General features: G+C 41.7%; 1 long non-coding RNA gene across 1 annotated transcript; it reads right to left on the bottom strand.

Annotated features, from left to right (window-relative positions):
- Nucleotides 1–6,477: 6,477 nt before the first annotated feature.
- Nucleotides 6,478–23,733, bottom strand: LOC133275941 (uncharacterized). Its single transcript, XR_009745739.1, has 4 exons — nucleotides 23,383–23,733; nucleotides 9,913–10,028; nucleotides 8,374–8,425; nucleotides 6,478–8,220 (listed from the first exon to the last, which is right to left on the bottom strand). It is a non-coding gene; the product is annotated as an uncharacterized LOC133275941 (long non-coding RNA).
- Between the last annotated feature and the right edge of the window lie 517 nt (nucleotides 23,734–24,250).

The raw sequence follows: 24,250 nt of genomic DNA, 5'->3' as shown, positions 1-24,250 counted from the left end.
TTTATCTTTGTTTGAAACAATCCATATGAGTACATCCAGTTTTTAAAAAAGGGCATTCAACAAATAGAGTGGTTTGCAGCGTTACTGCTTCCCTGATGCACACATATTGGATACCTCAACACAACATTAGCTAATTAACTTGGGGGTGATTACTGGCCAGAGATAAAGCACATAGTAAGTAAGAATGGATTAAGCCTGCCCTCTTACTGCACTTGCTGTGGTTGCTCCCTGAATACAATGAGGATGTAGGTTTCCAGGAGATTAAATCCAGCAGTAAGTGGTACCTGGAATCTAAAAGAAAGCTAAAAAAACCCCATTTGGATGAAGCTTAAATTGCAGGGTGCTGCACAGAGTGTGCTGAAATCTATGGAGTTTTACAGAAGCCAAAGCTTCTCCAAAACCAAAATCCCTCCAGTAAAATTGTAGTGAGAACTCCGATTTAACCGAAAGCATTACTTGGTATATGCTAACCCACTCTGCACAATTCATCTTTAAAGGCATAGACAGTAAACCAACATTCTCAAAAGGCTGCTTTAAACACAAACTGCACATAGATGCATTCCACACTCACACCTCCCGCCACTAGAGCAGAGCCAGCAGCAATCCCAGCCAGTCTGCCCAAAGAAGAGCCATCACAAAACACCTACAGAAAGGATTTTCTTTTCCCATAGGAATGCTGCTTCACAGCCATTACTGCACTAATGGTAACTAAAAGTCAGTCCCCACAGCGAGGTTCCTCCAGTTGTAACCACTTTCGTCAGCAAACTGCTTGTATGACTGACCGCGGGTTATGGGGTTTGGAGGACTAACCCATCTGAAACCCCTTCTCCAGGCTTGTTTGCTGCCACACACTGGGGCCACACAAGTCCACCAGTGCAGTATCTGTAAGAGGCTGTCTGCAGGCTCATTTTTTAGACATAAATTATTACTGTAAGTGCTGTCAACAAGCTAGAAGGGTCTGCACTAAGATGAGTGGGCCGGTTAAAGTACAGGAAGGAAACTAGGTCACGATCAGAACACACTCCCACTTATAGAGCCTGTGGGGCAACCCAGCCATAAAGAAAACCCAGGCTGCTGGGGAGAAAAGCTATGGAAGACAGCAGCTTTGCCTCCAGAAGAATCCTATCCCAGATGACTTATAAAATTCTCTGCTAGTGTATTCATTGATGGATTACATCAGCACGCAGCAATACACGTTATTAAATAGTTGGGGAAAACCAGTTTGTAGCCTGAGAGAAGTGGGACTGTCCTGTTCCTGTGGTACCACAGTCTAAAACAGATTACAGTGATTGTGAAAATGGTGTTTTCAGTTGTGCTGGCACAACTCTCTGTGGGGCTGCATGTTCAGGCTTCCCACAGTCACTTGGTGAAAGATGATTATTAACTCAGTTACTCAGTTTATAGCCACATACGATTGTAAAAGCACAAAGGGGCAGAGAGCAGCAGGCAAGGAGCAAGGGACACAGAGAACAAGGGGTAGGAACTTCCTACACTGCCCTCCCTGCCAAGGAGAACGTTTTGCAGCCCCGCACCTATGTCTGCAGTTCCCGCTGTCCCTGATGTGCTTCAGTGATTGGCTCAAGACATCTGAACACAGCAGAAAAGTTACAACTGCTTTATTAAAAATCTTATAAGCAAAGGCAAAATCACCCCTTCATCAAAACCCTCCCCCCTGATGGGATGGTGAGTGATCACAGAGTTAAGTAACACAAAACAAGACAGAAGCACGTTTTATCTTCTAAGGAATACTCACCAAGTGATCAGCATGGGAAGGCAGGAAATTAATCCTGGCAACTTGTGCTGAGCTCTGGCAGAGGTGTCTTGCTCCTTTCCTTTATGTGCGCCTCAAGAAATGAAACACAAAGATGCAGAATGATCACCTGGGCTTTTGAATTTCCAGGGGATGCTTTTCCCTCCATCAGCTCCCTGTCCTCTCTTCACAGAATGTACGCATGTGTTAAACTAGAACATAAAGTTCTGGAGGTGTCTGCCTACACGATGGTATAAATCAGCCTAAGTCACTTTCCTGATGTAATGTCTTGGACAGGGCCCTTCCGATTTCCTGAACAGGATTTTGGAAGGAGAAAGTAGACTGCCTTGATTACTGTATCCCATCATTTCCATTGCCTTGCTCATTGTATGGTAGGACTTCATGGCTTTTATGGAGTGCTACATTAATACCCAGGCTGATGGTTCATATGAGGTAAAATACGACAAGAGGGAGATTGTAAAACTGCTCATTCAAGCAAACGTGGAAAACTCAAAGATACTGGAATCCATTCTGGGTTATTATGTAATTCAAGGACATGATATTTTTCAATCTCTTAAGCAATGAACATTCAAAATATGTAATAAGCCCTACATCATCATGTGTCTTGTTTATGAGCAGCTTAAAGTATGAGTGCGTGAGTGATTATGCACTGTAACAGCCTGTTTTTTTGCCTTTGCAAAATGAAGAGTTAAATGTTGCAAAGGAAATGGCCACAAACAGTATTTTTATGAGTAAATGCTTTCACCCTGAGCTTTAATAAAAATATACATAACTAATAGGAATGTAATAATAACATACCCAACTGCCAGCAATTTGTGTGGTATCATTAAGATATGCATTAAAATGTTACCTACGATCAAAATGACTGCTTATAGGAAATGTTTGACTCTCCTTCTGATTAATAGGATGGCAGTTATTAGGGGAATGATGCACGCATGCTGTAACCCCCATGAACTGAATGAACTAACCTCTTTTGAGTCAATCAGCTCCCACCTAGCCAGGAGAAAAGAGTCCGACCCAAATAGTCCATAATTAGATCATCAGCTGCTCACACTATTGATCTCCTGAGATCTGGGGTGGCCTGAGCTGCCCTCATGCTCCAGCTGCAACTCAGAGAACAGACTTCATTCTTGAAAGAAAAGAGGAGTTATTCAAAGACACGTGCAATAATGATGTTGGACATCCATCTTCTTGGAAGTAGCTTAATTTGTCGTTGATTAATATATACCCAGAAATCAGATTATGACCTTGTCAAGCAGAACAGCAATTAGGTTGTTGCTTAGATCATCAGGGGTCTACTTGTTGCCTTTTATTATACCTGGCTGGAAAATGCAGGTGTTGTTCAAATAGATTTAAGTTCTTAGTATCAGGTTCAATCTGCCAAAGTCACCACACAAAAGTTCAGCTGCAAAGCCATCCTCTACACAAATCTGGTTTTCGAAAGCCAAAAAACTGGATCAATCCTGAAGTTCTAATTGGATGATTTTCCATATTATTCTCATGTATTGGGTATTTAATGTCTGTTGCCTTTTAAGAACATGATATTCTTGCAGTAATTCAGACTGGTACACTCTGTTTCCAAAGCTGCTTTTCCAGTAGCCTGTATATAAATGCAGTGGGTTACATATGGCTTTGCAATTTCATAATGGTATCTCTTGGAGTAAAAATAAGTATTTTAAATTTCAGCAGCCTATGATGTAATTAAATTAAAAACATAATGGGCAAAATTTAAAATTTTATTTACATTTTCTTTAGAATATCTGATTCAGAGCCCAGCTCTGATGACTATTAGATCTGTTTGAAAAAGAAAACCTTACTGGATCAAGTATAAATACAACTCATTCTGTTCCAAACCCATCTATATTAAATCCTTTCAAGCACTAACATACTGAAGCACGTAGAATCCTTCAGGGAGACCAGGAGGCCCTCATACTAACTGCAGGGTTTTTTTTCCTCATTTCTATGGCATATGTTGTATCAGAAATCACAGTTAAAAGAAATTTCATGCTCAAAATCGAAATCTTTTCTCACATTTAACTCAGCCAAAATTCCTGCAATGGCAGAATTAAATGTGGGGTTGTTCTCAAATGGTAAGGAAGCTGCAATATGGAACAATCACCTAACTACAAAGACTGCTACTTTGAACATTTATCATCAGCTTGAGGAGTCATCAGTAATTGTTCAGTAAGTCCATTGTGTCTGCCCAGAATTTCTTACTGTTTTTTTAGAGGGATTTGCATCTGTACTGATCTAGAAGAAATAATCAATCCTTTCTTGTAGAATGCAATGAGTATAGCAGGTGGGAAGTGACATTCACTTACAAATACATGTAAGCAGCATCCTAACCTCAGCTGAGACTCTTTTTTCCCAGGACAGATAGAAAGCTGCAGTGCTACCTTAGGGCCAGATCAGGCACCACATCCAAAAATGAAGTTCCAGACTGGTCAGACTTGGACTGGAGAAAGAACAATGCCGGTGACTTCAGTGTCTTTGTCTTCTGCCAATAGTTTAATTTTCTTACAGTAAAAATATCCCTGGAGGAAAAGATCTCCCTGTATGTAACTTTTTTTCCTGTTGAGTCATTTGGTTTGTTTATGTGTCCTACGTAAAGGTGTAGTTTTACAGAACGCTTCTGCATGCAGGAAGAACTCCCCTTTGAACAGATTCTCTACCTGTGCATGAGGGAAAGAAATAAATCTGGAGCTGGTGACATTTCAAGGGCAAGGACACAACTGTTCGGAGGAGAATTATCTGATTTGGTTCGTGTTTATTTTTACTTATATCTAGCAATCTGCTCTCCAACAGAAGACGCTTATTTGCAGAAGAGAAGACTGTCTCCTCCTTGGACTGATGCCCGATCTGAAGGAAAGGTGTCACTAAGGACAAGAGGTATTTCTTGAGCATGTATTATCTAATGTAGTAAGTGTCTATCTAGTGTTTGAAAAGAAACAGTATGTGTCATATATGCTAACTAATTACAGATAAATTCTTCATTTCTTCCCATCACACTTCTTATTCACCAGCTACCATAGGCTAAATCTGCCTTCCTCTCAGGAGCACATATTCCAAAGTAAGATATTCCATATGTGGAATTTTAGAATTAATGATTCCCAATTAACTTGTGGAGAGAAGCTCTAGGGTACAGATCTCTAAATGCATTTTACACATGCTTACTGCCAAGGTAGAGGGCTTTACAATTTCACCAGAAATCTTTTCCTTTCAGAACTCTTTGGAGAAACTTTTCCAGTCCCAGTATCCTGTAATGAAGGTCTGAGAACCTCCAGGTTGCAAACTGAAGTAAAACAGATTACAGCAAAATGGGTTAAGAAGCAGAAAAGATGTTACTTTTTGCTGCAACTGAATCACTACGAAAAATGCAAAAGGGAGAAATCAACTTCCATCTGCATAAGGCTCAACCCTTTCATTTAGGTTCTTTCTGCTGCAGTGATTTTGTCTTGTAAACTCTTTCATGTAAGACATTAAATGATGTTGAGTTACTGGTGTGCCAGCCATGGTATCCAGTAGTTACTGAATATAAACCTGAATGTTAACATTCCCCAAGTCTTTGCCTCAGTAATATCTTTAAACATAATAGTATCTGCCTGTTGGCTTGTTTTCTCATAGGGACGGCGACAGGGCATTTTGTGTTCTCTTATCTTCAATAGCAATGAAACAGGAGGAGCTCCACAATGCGAAACCAAATCTATTGCTATTAATACAACATCCCAGCCACAGAGAAGAGATGTGTTTATTTACCAAAGCTAGAGATGCCTCTCCCTGACCTTTCCAAAGCTTGTGTGCTTTAGTTGGGAATAGATTCCTCAGAACTGGGTGCTGTATTTAAAAGTATACAGTAAAACCCATACACACACCACCCTCCCCGAATAGTCAGAAGTGTAACTAGGACACAGTCCATATTCAGTCCTGATTGCTTTGCTAGTGCACAGAGATCAGTCAGCTTCCCAAAGCCCACTCGCCTTCCTTCCTGCCACTTAGTGACACATTTAGCTGACTATACCCATACATGGGCCCACTTTCTGTCTGAGGCCTAACATCTCTCTGTAGCCTAAGAAAACTGTCAGGATAGATTTCCTTCTTTGCATAATCAAGAAGTGCTTCAGACTCTGGGGGATTTGGTTGAAAGAACAACCAAAAAAGATACACCAAACAAAAAAAAATAGATTGTCTTTTCTGGAATTGACCCTGGTTTAAAAATCAAACTTTAACTGTTTTTTTCACAGTTTGTTGTATTTAGTGACCTGTCTGTAGAACTTCAAATGATGTCTGCAAGAGTTAAAGCTTGCATTAGCACTAAGGATTCAAACTGGTTTAACCTCATAGACTCACGATCCATTCTATAAAGCTGATACATCTCTAGTACAGAATGAGCCTCTGAGCACCTCAAGGCTGCTTTGGTGCTCCTTGGACAATGCTAAATTTCAGTTCTCCAACCACCTAGCTGTCAGAAGTAGCTGTCCTGCAACACTGCTGGCAAAAATGAGTGTGGGCTGGCTCCTCACCCATCTAGTTCTCCAGCCTGGCATATTAATTCAAATCACCACTGATTTTGGTACCTGCTCCATCGTTGTTTGATATTTTAGTCTAAACAGACTATTAATGAGTTACAGAAGCAGACCTGGGAGCAGGAACTAGAAACCAGGGAAGGAACTGGCCCTACATGTCTTGATTCCAAAGCAATAATCACTAAGCAATGTATAAAAGGAAAACAGTAGTTATGCCAATTCCTCTTCCTCCAACAGAGTAAAAAGAGAAGGCAGTACACAGTCCTAGGAAAGGCCAGCTTACCTGAGAGCTGTCAGATAAGCTCCGAGCATGCTTGCTTAACTGAACCCTTCAGTGATGAAGACTATAGCTGACATCTCAGTCTGGGTTTAAGGCCTGCAGTTGGTTCCTTGCTCCTGATGCAGCTGTGTCATGGATAACTTCCCAGTGCCTGTACCTATACAGTGAGGGAGGATACAGGGATAGAAACCAGCATCAAGATGTAAGGTGGCAGCACGACTTCATTCTTTGTCAGAAGTACCAGATTTGGGCCAGCTTAAGTTGTATTATGTCAAAGTCTTGTTTTAATTCAATTGATTGTTTTCTAGTCTTTAGATACAGGGTGCTGTGGTTTGACGATGGCAGTCACCTGTAGAATTAGAAACAAAAGCCTAGAGTCCACAATAACTGTCTCTAATCATTGGACAATATTGTCTATAAATAAAGTCTTCTAAATATTATTCTCCACCAACAGCAGCTTGGAAGGCCAAAAAACTGTCTTTCATTACTCTAGAAACTATTTCACACTTTGGAAGGAACTGGTTTAGCAGTGATGCATCCCCTCATGCTCTGACCAACTTCACACTTCATTTTTTATCCAAATCAAAGTAACAGGCTTTGGGGACCTTGTCTGTATTCCTTCCTACTCAAGTCTGTTCCCATCTGCCTGATCCCCTCGGTGACTTTATAATACTTCTTTTGTGTCACCAGAACTACCACTGCCTCCCAGTCAAACTTCCCACACTGGTCTCTAAAACTGCACTCCCTGCTTTTGCATGTTCAGCTTCTGTATCTGTGAGTGCATGAATAAGGGCTTGTTTGTATGCTCCAAATTTACTATGACCATTTTTACAATTGCAGAACTCCGTACACACAGCAAATCTCCGGCCCCATGGAAAACTGCCAGAAAGCATCTGATCCTGGTAATTAGGGGAAAGTTCTGTGAGGAACCTGTGGAAAGAGGTCCCTCACCCCACCTGACTCACAGCTGGGGTTTCTCCCTGGCAGCTGAGCTCGGTGATGTGAGAGGTTAGTTGAGAGTGGGAGCAGATTCCTGTGGGGCTTCACCAGCCAAATTCCTATCTAGCAAAAGGTTGCTACAGCAACTCTGAGCCTCCCGAGATACAGAAATTACTGTAATGGCTGCTGAAATGCCTCCCTGCTGCTCAGACACAGGATAAGGAAAATCCTTTCCTTTGATACAGAATGGCTACCCACCGTCACACTTGACATCGGCTCCATAGAAGCACCAGGTTTCCTGAACATGCTCAGGCTACCATTCCCTCCTAAGCAAGATGCAGGTCCTCATCTGCATGTAATGCAAACATAGAAATAATAAACCTAAGCACTACATAAGGACTACAGTTCCAACACTTTTTTCCCATGGAGACAGTAAGAGAAAAAACAAATCATATGACAAAAGTTAATACACTACTGAGTGGGATGAACAGAATATAGAAACCCATACAAAGCCAAAATATGTATTTTCCAGACTGGAGATTGTGGTTTTCAGAACCACATAGATACGAGAAAACATAAACAAAGCAAAACAGGACAAAACCCCTCTTAGCTTCTCAGTGACTGTCTAGTAGTTTTCTGGCTGCCCCAAGCCTGTGCATGTTTTCCTCTGGCGCTTGGCCCATTCACAGGTCGTTCAGTCCACTGGACTATGTAATAAATAGCAGACAGCGATGATGCTTTAGACAGAACAGGAACCCTTGTGACCTAAACAGGTCCTGAATCTAGAATGGGGTGGACTGAGGATACTCAGGGCATAGAAACAGCAGAGAGCAGTGTACACCATTAGCGGAAAAACTTACTCAAAATTGCTCCCATTTCTTCCCTTTGCACTTCTCAGCAACCCAGTTTGCTCTAGAAGCCAAAGACGAAACCAGCAGGATCAGTTATCTGAATTAATACCTGTGCTTACCTGAAATAACTGGATGACTTTTCAAATCAATTCTTTAAAAAAGAAGTCACAGCATTTGTAACCTGAGCATTGCATTTTGGCCACAACAAAAAGGACCAAATTCCTATGGGTATAAATCCAGTAAAATTGGTCCAGTTACCTCCTGGCTGGATTTGGATGCCTAGAACGTCCTTTGGGATTGTTCAATTCAAATTACGGCACTAATCCAATCTCCTGCAGTTGCCAAATGCTGTAATGTTTGGTGTCAGCATGCAGCATTTTAGGAGGTTTGACACAAGCTTGTCTCTTGTTAACATAGTATTTCACTGGCTTCTTACCTTTGGCCAGGCCTGTGAGATTTTGGATTAACTGAAAAGCTTGAGAACATACTATGCTTTCAGTAGGTCAAATCAGAGAAAACCAATTCTTTTTAGTTCCCACAGTTTAGTGTCTAATGTGAAGACAACTCAGAGATCAAGAAAAGCATATAATGTTTAAAAGAAAACATTTGTTAAGTAAGGATTTCCTGGATTTTTCTGCTTTCTTATTTATATTATGTCCTGGATCTTGTGAAATCACTGTTTAATTTCCAGTATTATTTATGGAAGCCAGCCTGTCACTGTTTCCAGCTCCTACGGAGAACTTTCAGTTTTCAGCTCCAGTACCAGGTGCATAGTCCTGGCTTAAATGACTCAAAAAGAAAGTAACATAGCAAGTACTTCACCCTCTAAGCCCCTGTCTGAATCTTCACAGATCTAGGATATTTTTCTACCTCCAGGCTTTCTCATTAGTTTCCTGTGTCCTGGAAGCTCCTCTTCTGTGACAATTTAGAACTTGCTTTTTCAATGCAGCAGAGGTCAACATGCTCAAATGCTCTGGAGCATTTCTGTTGTGCCCAGAGAGAGACTTGAAATATTACCCTCTCAGTCATCAATACAAAAGACTAAATGCCTAAGCATGGAAATAGATTTTAGGAAATGAACAATTTTTATGAGGCTTTGCAGGTTGCCACTATCGATCAAAACTCTTCAATCCATGATAGACAAAGAATAATGATTTAGCACACTGCATTCGTGCTGTCAGTGTGACTGCTCTGCCTTACAACCATGGTGAAAAAATCAGCTTAAAGTGTAACCCTCCTCAGCATATGGGTCCTGGATTTGCATGCTGCAGCACTATGTGCTACCATTCACAGCTGCATGAACTAATGCCAAGGAGTTTCAAAATGTTAGCAAATCAGAAATCAACATTTTACATTCATTTTGCATGAGTAGAAATGACCGTGCATATGGTACAAGGCCGTACAGAATGAGGTCGATGAAGTTTACGTGACTGCTGTCTAAGGAAGGTTGTTAATGGTTGTACAGGATGGAGCATTCATGAATAGAAAAGGATGAGAGAGAGTAATAATAAGTAACTTATTTAAAACTCTGTTCAGGTGCTCCCTTACCTTACAGCCTTCTCATCTGACACCTATAGCTTTCTGTCACATGACAGAAGACACACAGCATCTCTGCTCTGACTTCAGGATCACACCAGCATCAGTTTTAGCTGCTCTGGAGCCTCCTAGGGTGACAGATAAAGGTTAAAATTGGATAAGGACCCATCTGGGTGTCAGGATGGAACATCATAGTTTTCAAATGCTTTTTTGAAAACCCAGGGAAATACATCCTTAAAGTCTTTATTTAGAAGACAAAGTATTAGCACTGCAAAACCAAGCACGCACTGAAATTAGAAACTTTCAGAGTTAGAAAAAGAAGACAGGAATCATGTAATTAAAGATTAGGGCATATACATGGAAAGGCAACCTTTATTCTGGCATTTTCTAACTTCAGTGTACTTGCAAATTATTCATATTTTGGCAAGGATTTTGTATATGTAAAATGTATGCATTATATATAGAACTGAATTAATCTCTGATATATTTTTGCCTCATAAATAGTTTGCTGTTTCCATGCTAGAATCTACAGCACTAACATATTCAGATGCCAGTTGCTGGATTTATTCTCTTCTTGATAATCCAAGGGCTGAGCCTGGCCGTGCTCAGCCTCTCTAAATTTCAGTCTTATCTAGCATTTTTCCTAAGCCACCCAGATAAAGTATCTCAATGTCCTGAGGTGAAGTGATTCTCTTGTCCAGGGGCTCTGGATTGCTAGGGTTTCTTTCCTTCATCTGCCACACAATTCTGAGCTCAGGCATTCAGGCTGATGAACAATGCAATGCTGCACAACAAGCTCTAAATAAAAAAGTAACTTTAAAAACACTGCTTTAGCAAGAGCGTGGCCCATCTATTTCAGTGTGCAACAAGCCACATAAAGACCCACACAGTGAATCTGAAAGTAATCTTCATGTAGAATTAGAAATGGAAGACAGACTGGAGAAGGAGACCCACTCATTCATCTTCTTGCAAATCATGTACGAATGTGACATATTCATTTGCACTTGAACAAGATCATTTCATTCTCCAGATGAAAGCAAAAAAGAAGTTTCTTATAAATTGTTTCCCCATCAATTTTTGAAAAAATGTTTGAGTTAATAAATTACAAAAGGAAAAGGAACACATTTAACTTTTATTGCATTCAAATTTTGAATTATACACATGGTTCATTTTCAGTCATGTCTTCTTTCTGTAACAGAAACGTTCTGCAGAAACAGCAAAACTGCTCCTTGTTGCTCTGTTGCTGTTTGTTATCTCAAAGCCCTCTAAGGGAAAGTGAGTTTCTCTGTATTGTGCAAACACTTCAGTCCATTTCATTCAGTGAAAACTGAGGCACACAGAGACAGGCATTGAGGTCTCTGATAAATCTGAGAGCAGAGCACGGAGCCTTCAGTCTCCCATCTGCACACCCAAGCCTCAGCCTTCTCCCTTCTGTCCTCCATATGTGCACTTCCAGCAGACTAAAAAAGCAGGCAGTGCACTAAGCATCCTCTGATATGCTTAGAGAACTAATGTGTCCACAGAGCACAGCAAACAGATATTGAAGATGCCAAGAACACTAAACATGTTAGGATCAGGAAATCCTGATTGCTTCCATTGAGAGGCTAATGGAAGATAATTGTGTACATTTGCTGTTGGTAACTCAAATATCACTTCCTTATAACAATATGGATTACTTAATCTGCAAAGGTCAATGAGTTACTCTTTAGTTCCTGCCAAATGCCTGTGCAATGAACTTTGTCATTTTTAATATAGCAAAGAACTGGTGGTGCGGGTTTGAGGCTTAGAATGCCTCTCAACCTAAAAACCGCTTTCATCTCAGTGTATTTCTAACACTGCCCATACAGTTTTAGAACTGTCAGAGACTTCCCTGTGGCATTCATTCACAAGTTGCACAGAAGCTAGCACAAGCTGAGCACATGAGGAGTTAAATTATCAATTTTTCTTTTAATCCTCTTGCAATATAAATGATTATGGAAGCTGAAACACAAAGAGATTTAGGAAAATTGAGATATGCCATCATCTGAAGTGTGACCATGGTTGAGAGCAGTCTGGATGACCAACTTGGCATTGCCAGGCACATCACTTTAAAAAGGAGAACCTAAGGTGGAGATATTGCAGCTCAACAGCTTATCAAAACTGCATAAATGCACAGAGAATGGTATGAATGCACACAATCCTAATCCTGTGCGCTAAACTACACAGCTGCTGACTCCCCTTCTCACCCACGTGGTGCTCCACTGAAACCATGTTTGTATGGATACGGAACACAGCCTACAGGTTTGGGGGCTGTATTCTGAACCAGGGTGGATAGTTTGAATAGCACGAGAAATCTCCACGCAGAACCAGGACAGCAGGGTTTAACTTAGCAGGTAGTGGAATGCACAAGCACAGCACAGAGACAGGACTGGGGAATTAGGCGGGTGGCAAGTAGCAGCTGAAAGCTGATTGAATACAACAGATTGGGCTTTCATACTGGCCAGATAAGCAGCAGCTATTTAAATGGAGAACTAACAGTTTTGCTCTTAATTATTTCTAAACCTTCCAGCTAATGCAAACTCAGGATGACATAGTTTGGCCTCAATTAATTATTTGCTATTTCTGTATGAATCCAGTTAAGAGAAAGCTGAATGGTTTGCTGGGAATTTCTGCCTATTGAAAATCATTCTTGTAAGTGCTTGGCTCCTTTCTCCAAACAGCTGTCATGTAAGTAACTGAATATATACCTCCCCAAAATGTCCACTTTCTCCATCGCAAGTGGAATGTCCTTCTGGATTGACACTGCCCTGCAAGACAACAAATGGTCATCCTTCTGGCCCAGTGGCAGGTGGAAGGCCATGAAACCCCAGAGCTAAAATTGGAAACTTTATGCCTTCAGAAAAGGGAGATCCCTATCTCACCAGTTAAGTATCATTTACTTTTCGGTCTGGGAGGTTCTGAGATTGTGGCATTTCTATGTATAGCACAGCTTTTGCTAGAATTTTCTGAAAGGATATTACAGGTTTTCTCTCAGATACTTACACAGTCAAAGGAAAGCTCAAAGAATAAACAATTATTAATAAAAATGTCAAACCTCTCCCAGACATCTCTGAAATGAGAGAGTGACCTTCCAAAATATGTTTCAGCAGACTGCTTTAATGCAGCTACTTCCAAAAGTGAGCACTTGAGCTTCGGTTTTGTATCTGCATTTCTATGCACCCTCCTTGATAATCTCTCCATGTAAAGTGCTTAGGATCTCTCATCAATACTAATCCAATATGGATCCAGGGTAGACACACAATAGCACTTGTGACAAATGGGACAGAATGTCCTGTATGACATTTATTCTGGCTGTGAGAGGGCAGACACATAAAGATTATAGCAGCATAAAGTAAAAAAGGTTCACGCAGACAACATATGATCTAGCGTAAAGACTGCTGAATGGCACAAAGCCAACTCATCAAAAAGTCTGATACACATTTTTACTGTCACGAAGAATTTATAGCCTGAGATTTTTATATTCCCTTCTTAAAAAAAAAAATCCCACCCTTCAATGTCTGCTTTTTATTTCATCATACTCAGGAAAGGAAGAATGTCCTCTCACCACACTGAAGTGAGAACGAATGTAACTGAGCCTCTTTCCTAATCAGAGTAATTGAATTGATTCTTCTTTGAGCCAAAACAGCAAAAAAGGAAACTACTGGTACTGCTTCAGTTTACCATGGCCTCCAGGCCTCTTTTTTGGGTGATTCAGAAGGAATTAAAACATAAAGAAAGAGCAACAAACAACAATTGAGAAATGTCAGCCAGAATAAACAAAAGGATTAACTGGAAAATCATAGTTTCAGGTGATGACCACAGCTTTTTAAGCAAAACATGTAAAAGTATAGGTGATAAGGGATTTAATCAAAAAGCTGGACACAGCATTTGGTAACAGTTGAGATGAGTTTCATACAAGCCTAGCCACAGGGTAGGACTTTATCTCTCCCATCAGCCAAGATGTCTGTACAGAAAGAAGAAACATAGAAGCAATAGAAGCTGATGATGGCTCGAGCACACCATATTTAACACAAAATGGCTAGAAAATTCCCAATTTCAGTATTCTGAGGCCTTAACAGATGTCACACCTAAACTTGTCTCAGCATACAAGGATATTGAATGCTCCAAGTTTTCTTACGGATGATGAGCACCCACAGGCTTTGACAGAATACCTGCCAGATTACCAGGGCTCAGTGAGTGTGAACGTTGTGAAAAAAGTGGTACTTGCCTTTAAAGGTCAGCCTAAGCAGTGGAGATCTTCCAGCCTTGCAGAGCAGCATGGAATTCTGCACAGCAAATATGAATTCGCAAATGCACTTATCCCTTCCTACAGTTGTCATAAACAGGTGCTAAATGAATACAGGTCAGAAACAATTCATGTCTTTACATTCTCAATGAGATTTTCATTTGTCTTTCTTCTTGGTCTTTTCTGTGACATTTGAAATGTGAAAACTCTTGTCTGTGCAGGGTAATCAAGTTCACATTTGGGAATGGTACATGAACACAACATACTGCCCCGAGGCTCAGGCCTGAAGGAATTTCAACTGTGCAGAGATGGAATATGTGAAGACAGAAATACGAGGAACACAGCGACATTGCTAACTGTGAGCATAGATGGGTATTACTGGATTGATAAAAATAGCATGGAGAGGTAGAGGTGCCTGTAAAATGATATGATTTGGAACAATAGTGCTTCACGCTCATAAAGAGCTGTGTAAAGAGCTATACAAGCATCGTTCTAGTTCAGTGCTGCCATAAACTCCCCAGATGAAGGCAGCACCAACCAGTACAGCTGAGCCAATGTGGGGCAACAACAATGTTGACTGGATTCTTTCAGTGACTGCTGCAAAACTTCTGGCTGCCACACCTAAATTATTCCTGAAGTACCTGGTGCTCCTCCTCCACCTCCTGCAGGGGTGATGGAAGCTACAACCTGACCCTAATTTTGCAGGCAGTCTCAACAAGTCCAGTAAACAGTCCAAAGCATTCCTGGCACAGCAGAGCAGCCGTGAGCAAGAACTGGCCTTTAACAATTGCTATCCAAAAGAGACAAAGTATGTTTTCCAGTTATGAATTCTGGATTAAAAGTTATGAACTCCAGATAGACAGTTTGTACTGTACCTTCCATTTCAGCTACAGATGAGAAACAGATTCCTGAATCTGCAGTGAGAACAATGTAGGACAATGTCTGCTAATGCTTTTGCTTTCTGTTTGCAGACCCTGGAAAAGAAAATGTTTGCTCCACAATGGAGCAAGTTTTAACCCAAGCTTCATTTCACTACTCTACTGAAGGCAGCATTACGCAAATGTGTCCAAAAAGCACAATTTGGGACAGTATGTTTTTCACATTTTCTGTGCTGTAAACAAGAAAATGAGATTATTTAATTTTCCACTTTATTTAATCATCCTCTCAGGCCTCAGATTTCTCTCGACTGCATATCACTACATTGTCTTTGAATGTTGTTGCTAAATGCCATTATTTTTATCGTATATATAGGGCAAAGAGAGACAAAATGCTTATCCACTGTCATACAGGCCAGGGACAGAGACAGAACTGTGGGGTTTTTAATTCTAATCCACTGTTCAATAACAGAAAATTCAGAATCTTCATCTACTATGCACTTGGATTTAAGACATTATTTTGCCCAGTTCAATGTATTATGTCTCCAGATGGCTTTTTCTTAGAGCTATACAGCTGGAGTACAAAAGTGTTCTGAAAAGTCCCAACTGAATTTCAAATGAATATCAGAAATAGACAAGTATATACATGATACATGCAGAATGTGTATCTAGGGAAATCACAGAAGATCTAGTTTTCACTAGTTGGTTATACATAAATTATTTAGGCAATCTTAGTAAGCCTGTTGATCAGCTGGAGGCAAAGGTATCTATTTTAGGTGTGCTTAGGGTCAGGATTAACTCATGAAACTTTTCTTGCATTGCCCATGAAACAGCTAGAATCATTTCAGCAACCTCATTCAAAAATTAGGTACTCTCCTTATCACTTATAATTCTTTTTAACAAAGAGGACAAGATTTTAGAAAACCATGTGATAAATGTCTTACAAAACTACACTAGAAACTATTTAGGGTGACTGGAGAAGAAAGAGGACTGGGAGCCAGGAGACTATTTCTATTTCTAGTTCTACCATAGACTGTGTGACTATGACTTTGAACCTCAGCTCCCATTTGTGTGAAGGGGGATGATAATTCTTACTGTTCTGTCAGGGATATTGTATCATAGCATTTTCATTAAGGGTTATGAAATACTTGAGATCCTTGATTGGAAGAAGTTGCAAATGCAAATTAATAATCAAGTAACAGTAATCACAGCATCAGCATTATTATTATTGTTGTAATTGTTATTACCGATGTTTGTTAATATTCTTAATATCATATTAGAAGCTCAACAGCATTGTTATAAAAAGCCCAACCTGCACATAGCAGGAAGATCACTATAGCTCACTTCAAGGAACAAGAATGCTGCCAGCATTATTTCAACATGGGAGTGGAAAAGAATTCTTTAAGTTCTCCATCTGAGCAATTGTAGGTGGTAAAAATTAATATCTTTTCAATAATGCTTTGTGCCATAGAAGCAGAAGCAGCTTTCAGAGCTTAACAGTATTTTTAAGATAAGACTCAGGAGAGGTTTTCTTTTTCTGACAGAACTGGGGGGAAGGAATAATAAAACCAGACCACCCAGGATTTCATCTTTTAGAAAGCCAGAGCCTTGAAATAGAACAAGTATTGTAGGTCAGGATAATTTGAGTTCACGTGCAACACCACTGACATATAAGAAACATATGCACAGAGAAAAACAGATCTCTTCTATTGGAAGCCTTGAGCTCTGACCGATTAATTGTAAGAATTCTGTTCTATGCGTGACCCAACACTACCCTGAGTAATCTGGGAGGTTAAAACCCCATCAAAAAAGTAATTTGTGTGAAATACCTGTATAGATTGTATCGAATTGTAGAAACGTGGTGAGGAAGCAGAAATGTGGAAAATGAATATAACATTTATTCCAGTAAAGAAAATGTGTTCAGGTTTGGTTCAAATCACATTAATTAGGAATGGAGGCAGTCCAGCAGTTTCTCTTTTCCTCCTGAGCAGCCCATGTTAGAAAGCAGGTGTAAAGACCTTAAGAAAGGTAGGGGAAGGTGACAGACACAGTGTAATCGTACCCATTAATCTTACCGCAGAAATACTGCCCTTTAAAGAACAAAACCCATGGGACTGTGGGTGTAAACTAAACAGAGCATTTGGTTTCAATCCTTCATTTTGTCTTATTGCATGAGAGAGGAAAAAAAATCAACATAAAAGGACCACATAACCAATAGAAGAGCTTGTTCGATGGTATATAGTTATTTTATGAATACCTGAAAACTGAAGTGTGTTACTTCACTGTTACTAACATCTGCCTTTGAGTTTGGAGGAAATCCTCCACAAAAAGCACAGAAAGTAACTTCAGCTGATATCGTATCACAGAATGTCACAAGGCTTATAAAAGTAGTAGTCATGTGCCATTAGTCCCAAACAATGGCAGAAAATGAAGTAATCTCCATGACTAAGAAAAGCTTTTCAGTCTTACATTATTGCTAGTCTCCTACATGGAGTGCATCTGGATGTCTTCCTTTCAATCTTGAGAAATCAGAGTATGACTTTCCCAGTGTGGTTTAGTAAATATATGGAATGACAGACAACCGTTGCATGGTGGAGCTGCTTATGCTACCTATCTATTGTTTATACCATCTTGGTTACAGCCTCTGATAGAGTCAAGAGATGGAAAAAAGGAAACAAAATACATTTAAAACAAGTAATTCAGATGGTTCACTTTAACCAGAGTCTTATTACAAAGCCTGAGTAAATAGGTGAAAAGATAAGAAACTGACTTTACTGAGTTACCTTCTGATTGTCCTTGCTGCTGTCAGACAAATACAAATATCAATACCTACAGACTAAAGCAAACATCTGACAAGCGTAGCTGTTTGTGTGCTTTTCTTGGACATCTTTTCCTTCATCCATCCTATCACAGCCAGGATCACGCAAGGCACTGTGGATAAGTACAAGCCACTGTTTTGCTTTTAGTGTACAAGACTTTGATTACATCTCCATAAATATCCATGAGGCAGGAAAGGAATTTGAATTTACAGTGCCCCTAGAGAGGGATACAATGGTACTATTAATCTACAATAATTATTGCCCTACCTTGTACCTGGTAGTTTCTAGGACTTGTCATTAGCCTGCTAAGTACCAGGCTAGCTCACCTCGACCTGACTAATACACAATATGTTGAAGAGAGTAAGTCAAGGTAAACTCTAAATGCCATGTTTGCATTTCTGTTTCTAACATACTCAAGAATTACAGAAAGAAACTGTCAACTCAACTTTTAACACTGTAAGAAATGAGGCTGTGCTGTGCGTTTATGTGTCCAAACTGGTACTGTTCTCCTGCCTGATAGCTTCAAAACTGAAACAACTTCTTTGCTCAGGAAGTGGTGGCCCATATCCTAGAGCAAAGTAATTCAACTTTCACTGCACTATTAAGCTCTACTGCTAAGTACTATACAGTATGATCACATCTATAACATCCCAATTAGCCGTCAACTTGTTACAGATGTAAAATGTAGGGCAATTTTATAACACCTTACAAAGCACATATTGCCATTTTATAAATATTGTGGACCACACAGCCCCTGGCAAACTTGGTAGCATCCCCAGCCCGTTCCACACAGAGCAAATTTGAGAATCAGAAACACACAAGGGATATTTACACAAGAAAAATGGCAGCTAGCTGCCAAATTAATCAGAATTAGACCTTAATTAGATGGAAAATTCAGGTCAGGATGAGATAAGAATTCAAATCTCATGGGCACCGACCAGTGTTTTATTTCTAAAGTTGGTTGTGCATTTTTAAGATAGCAGTCAAGCTGATTTCCCTTTAAGAGAAATGACTGGGCCATCAAATAAGGATAAATTGTTTTTCAGATATGCATGATGGATCTTGGTTCTGATAGAATGTTGCTCTATCCCATACTTCTAGATCTCCTATTGACGTCAGCATGGGATAGACAGAAAGATTTTTCCAAACAGGGAAATGCAGATTATTGTGGCAAATACTCTACTGGACTCTTTGGTAACAAACCAAGTGACTATCTATAGGATGGAGAAACAAAGGAAGAAATCTACCAATCCAAACTGTGATCTGTTATAGTCACTGTCACTGAGATGAGAATCTGTCTCACTGTCTCTTTTACACTCCCAAGGCAGCAAGCAGCTGCTGTGTGCAGGAACAGTGATCCAATTCTAGAAATCTCCCAGCAACAACACTTACCCTTTGTATTCACAGTCTCCTGGTCTCAATCGAAGTCAAATTCTACCTGCTGCTCATATGGTAACACACACTGCCTTGGAATAAAAATTATTCAGAATAAGATCAGATTATCTTAATTATCAAAATTCAAACTAATATTTTATCACTGATTTTTCTACAGGCTTTCTGTAACTTTTTCAACTCAGTATTTTTTGCATTTTGCTGTTTAAGCTATAAGCTTCTTACAGGGATAGAGGGGGGGAAAAAACCCTCTTGACATAATACCATGAAATCAAAGAGCAAGCTGACTGGAAAAAACAGTTACTATATTTAAACTGCATTATCCTATGACAGAATAGCAGTTTTAAAACCTTTCCACTTTGATACAGCACACTTGCAGTATTTCAATATGTCTTAGTAGATTTCAAGTGGCTGAAACATTTTAATAACCGTAATTTAAGAGGAATAAAATAGTACTGTAGGAGGAAGAAACAATTCCCCTATTTGTCACTCATGAAAACTTGGATTTGATAGCAGCTGGGGTAGTAAGAGCGGTGAGTTTGGTGGGCTCAACCTAAGCCCCATTAGGCAATTAGCCAGTCTGTAAAAATCATGACATAATTTGGCACAATGAAGCAGAATAGTGTAACTGTCTATGTGCACTGAAAGAGATGCAGGCCTGAAATAGGAAGGTTATTGGAGGTTCAGGTGTATTGGCTCCACAAACTGGCATTTTGTGTACTGCCCTTTGGTGCTACATTTAGCTCCAGTAAAAACTATTACTCTTGTCTGCAGATTAAGCTACAAACAGTATGTTTTTGTGTACAGCAAGAGACAATTTGTATTACAACCAGTAACTCTACTGTGAATCTGCTTTGCAGCAACAGGGATGACTTAATGTTATTGCACTTTGAAGGAAAGCATCCTGCAGTCATCTCTCAGGCCAAATTCCCATTTACTTCAATTAGTAAGCATTACAGGAACTGTTTTAAGGCTTCTGCCTGATGTGTTGGCTGCTTTTTCTAATATATTACAGTGAAAAAAAGATAATAGGCCAAATGTATGAATGGTGTACTTCCATTATGTGAATGGAATTTTCTCAAGGCCAAAGCTGGCCCACTGTGTCATGTTTCTTTCCAAGGTACCGCTCTAAGGGGATCCACTCTGAAAACAAACTGCAACTTCACAGCAAAATAAATTGGTTTCCTTCTTCCTTAAAGATGGAGAATGTAAAACTACCCATACCTGCTGGAGGCATTAGTCTCCTGGAAGCTTTCATGGTCTTGTGTTGCCTAAGGCAGAGCTGAGGTGCCACCATTCTGATTTGGGAATACTTTCCCACCTTCTTTAAGAGATAAGACAATTCTAATTCTGTGTGATATCAAGTGATGCCAAAATTAGCAGGTACTGCTTCTGCTGCGGTATGTACATGGCTGTTTGTTCAGTCTGCACTACACTGTCCAGACCAAACATCCTATCTGCAAACGTCACTCAAACATGAATCTGTCAGATCTTTAATCATTTGGAGGGTATCACCTGCAAAGAAATCCTCACACTGGTCAGCTTCCACATAGGTGGAAAGACAGGGAAGCTATTGTGAAGGAAATACAGTTTATTCTGCTCTGGAAAGACCTGTAGAATAGTCCTTAATTCAGCCATTCTTCTCTCAAAATTCACTGAGCCATAACAGAACACAGGACAGAAATAAACAAAGGCAGAGCACTATGTTCAAAAGATGGGAAAAAAGGGGAAAACCCAAGTCCTCTATTCTTAATGCACAAGAAAGCAAACAGTGGAAGTGAAGTTGTCAAGCTGTAGGTGAACTAGTGAATCCCAGAGAATGCCACCAGTTCCCCAGGATTCACTAGAATGCAAACTCTATTCACTTTCCCAGCAGCATTTCCACCTGTTAACAAGTTAGACTGAAAGGACACCATATCTCCTTTATTACACACTCTGCCAAGCTCTAATTGCACATGCCGTGGTTCTGGTATGCTTAAAATAATTTTCCATAAGCCTTTTTGGAAACAGGCACAATAAGGAAACTGAGAATGACATACAAAGTATATCAGAGGGAGAAAGAATATGAAACATAACCCAGGTTTCTTTCCAATATGAGTTTGTTTTGAAAATTGCTACTGATGCTTAATTGTACTGCTCTTTTATAACGATTAAAAGTAATACTTTAAAATAGAAAGAAAATGAAAGGCAGGATTCTCAAGTCCTTTACAGGTGCTCTTGTATATGAAGGCTACTAAAATATGCTTCTGTGTAAAAACATTGCTGCGGTAAATGTATTTTGACAAAAAAAGCTTACATATATTGCAGGCTCTGTTAATGTGGTGGAGGAGAAGGAACTACTCATACAGACATACTGTGCTGTCAATGAAATATGTTAATTCAACTAGCTGGCATTATTCTGTATATAATGACTGTGGAAATGATGTATTTTTTAAATGTTGCATATACACATAATATGGGGACTGGCACCGAGTCTATCACGCAGAGGTGTCTGGAGACAGAGGTGTACATGTACATATTTGTGTGCTAGAGGACACTGAAGGTAGGTGTGGGTTATGTGGGCCCACATAGCAACAGGCATCGATCAGCAGTTTTCTTGGCATAAAGTGCGTATTTTCAAAGACATTGTTTTGTGAGAGTATTAATTTCAGATGCCTGTGCACCTTGTGACTTCAGTTCTGTTTTGGGGATGATAGGATGATGTGCTCATAGAATATCAAGAAAAGTGTTAAAACTGGTTAAGAAACATTCAGTAAACTATATGCAACTGTCATGTTGATCTCTGTAACAGTTAGGGTATGTCTATGTGCAGTGTGAGGTAGTGGTTGGAGAAGCAACGTAACTGCATTCAAGCCACATGAGGCCACACTAATTAATCCTGCTGATATGCCAAGAAAATTAATATGGGAAATGCATGGAATAAGTAATTCCCATTCCTGTTACTAGATCATCAGACCTAATTCAATGGATTTTCATTCAGAATGGCCCTGTGAAGTGTAGGCATGCTGTGAAGTTATCCTTATCTGAACAATGGCTAAGTACAGAGAAGTCTCTTTTAGGGCACTTGTACTTTTAATAGAAAGTATATAGGTGCCACGCATACCCTAGAAAATTGGGATTTTATATTGACTGTCCCATCTCCTTACTCCTTTTGCTAATACAGAGGTAAGACTAAGATATTTTTCTTCCAGATCAGACATTCAGTTTCTTATAGCATGGTACTGTGGGTGGTTCGTAACAGCGATGGATATGCAGATTGTATGTAGGATCTGCATTTATGTAAGCCAGCACGCATGTAGAGACCAGCTTTTTTATTTGCACACGCATATACAAGAACATCACTTGGCACCGAGAGGTTTTTAAGGGAAGGCGTTTACACTGTGTACTGAACGGCTTGCTATGTGTTGTGCACCTATTGCAGGTGTCGTTACCGTCCATTGGTGCTGACCTCCCTCAGTTTGTATTGTGTTCACTGAAGTTCCTGTGAATTATGTGGTGGGGTGGCTAAATCAAGTCAGGTTTCTGTGTTCTATATTGGTTTGTGGGTCTGTGTCAGTTATCGAGATACTGCGCTGAGGCAAGCTGGCATCTCACACCACACCCGCTGCTGAAATCACACCGTGCAGTTTATACCTCCTTCTGTTATCGCTGTGCAAGCTGGGGCTGAGTGTGCGTGTCACTGTTATGCTGGCGGGGCAGCGTGTGATGGGAACAGGGGAAGTTGTGCACAGGGCACTGCTCAGCACCAGCACAGGCCTCGTCAGAGCAGGGGCAGGACCTCTGCGGAGCGAACCCCTCTGTCCTAGCGTGAAGGCACGAAGCCCTCACTTCCCTCCTTCACCTCAGGCACACTCATGGCTGGATGAGGCTCCTGTCACGACAGGGGTAGGGACAGCCCCACACTCACCCTTTAGCTGGATTAGGTTCCTGTCACGACAGAGGCGGGGACAGCCCCACACTCACCCTTTAGCTGGACGAGGTTCCTGTCACGACAAAGGCGAGGACAGCCCCACACTCGCCCTTTAGCTGGATGAGGTTCCTGTCACGACAGAGGCGGGGACAGCCCCACGCTCACCCTTTGGCTGGGATGAGGCTCCTTTCACGAGAGAGGTGGGGGCAGCCCCACACTCACCCTTCGGCTGGATGAGGCTCCCGTCACGACAGAAATGAGGGCAGTCCCCACAGTAAGGCTGACGCTCCTGTCACGACACGCGCGGGGCAGCTCCGTGCCAAACCCCTGCGCCGGTTCACCTATCGCGACAGCTCGCACCGCGGGCGGCGGAAGGCGGGCAGCTCCCCTCAGCAGGCGCGCGCCCCCTCAGCTCCCCCGGCGGGGGTTGAGGCCGGGACAGAGGGCGGCCACGGCGGTTCACGCCGGGGCAGAGGGGCGGGATAGGGGCCACCCCACCTGCGGGCCTCTCCCACTGCGGAGCGAAAGCGCTTCCGCTGCCGCCGCATGAGGTCTGCATCACCCGCCTCCGCCTCCTCCGAGCCGAGGGCGGGCGGGCGGCCTCGCTGCGCAGGGCCGCGCCAGGCGCCGCTGCCACCGCCTCAGCGCTGCGGGGCGGAGCCGCTCCTTCGCCCCGCCCCGCGCCGCGAGCCCCGCCAATGAGCGGCGTCCACATGCCGCGCCGGCGAGAGGGGCCCGGGCGGCCCAGCTCCCCTGAAATACATTAGAGCAGCCGCCGCCGGTGCGCGACGGGAGCGAGCGGCGGGTCCGGAGCAAGGGGGGGCGAGCATAGCCCGAGCCGCGACGGAGACAGCGGCCTAGGGCTGGCTGAGGGGGAGGATCGGGCTGCTTGAGGGGAGGGGGCGATTCCGACCCTTCCCGGTGGAGGCGGGCAGAGGGGCACCTACGCCTTTTTCTACCCACCCCGCCTCTGGAGCCGGGCGCGGTGAGGCGTGCCGTGCCGTGCCGTGCCGTGCCGTGCCGTGCCGTGCCGTGCCGTGCCGTTATCGTCCTCCGCGGGGGCGGCTCGGAGCCCGGGGAGGCGAACGGA

The sequence above is a fragment of the Pezoporus flaviventris genome, unplaced genomic scaffold, assembly GCF_033815535.1.
Source record: "Pezoporus flaviventris isolate CSIRO_AGI_PZ_B2104156 unplaced genomic scaffold, CSIRO_AGI_Pfla_v1 ptg000041l, whole genome shotgun sequence".
Taxonomy (NCBI): domain Eukaryota; kingdom Metazoa; phylum Chordata; class Aves; order Psittaciformes; family Psittacidae; genus Pezoporus; species Pezoporus flaviventris.
This window is presented reverse-complemented; position numbering and strand designations above follow the sequence as displayed.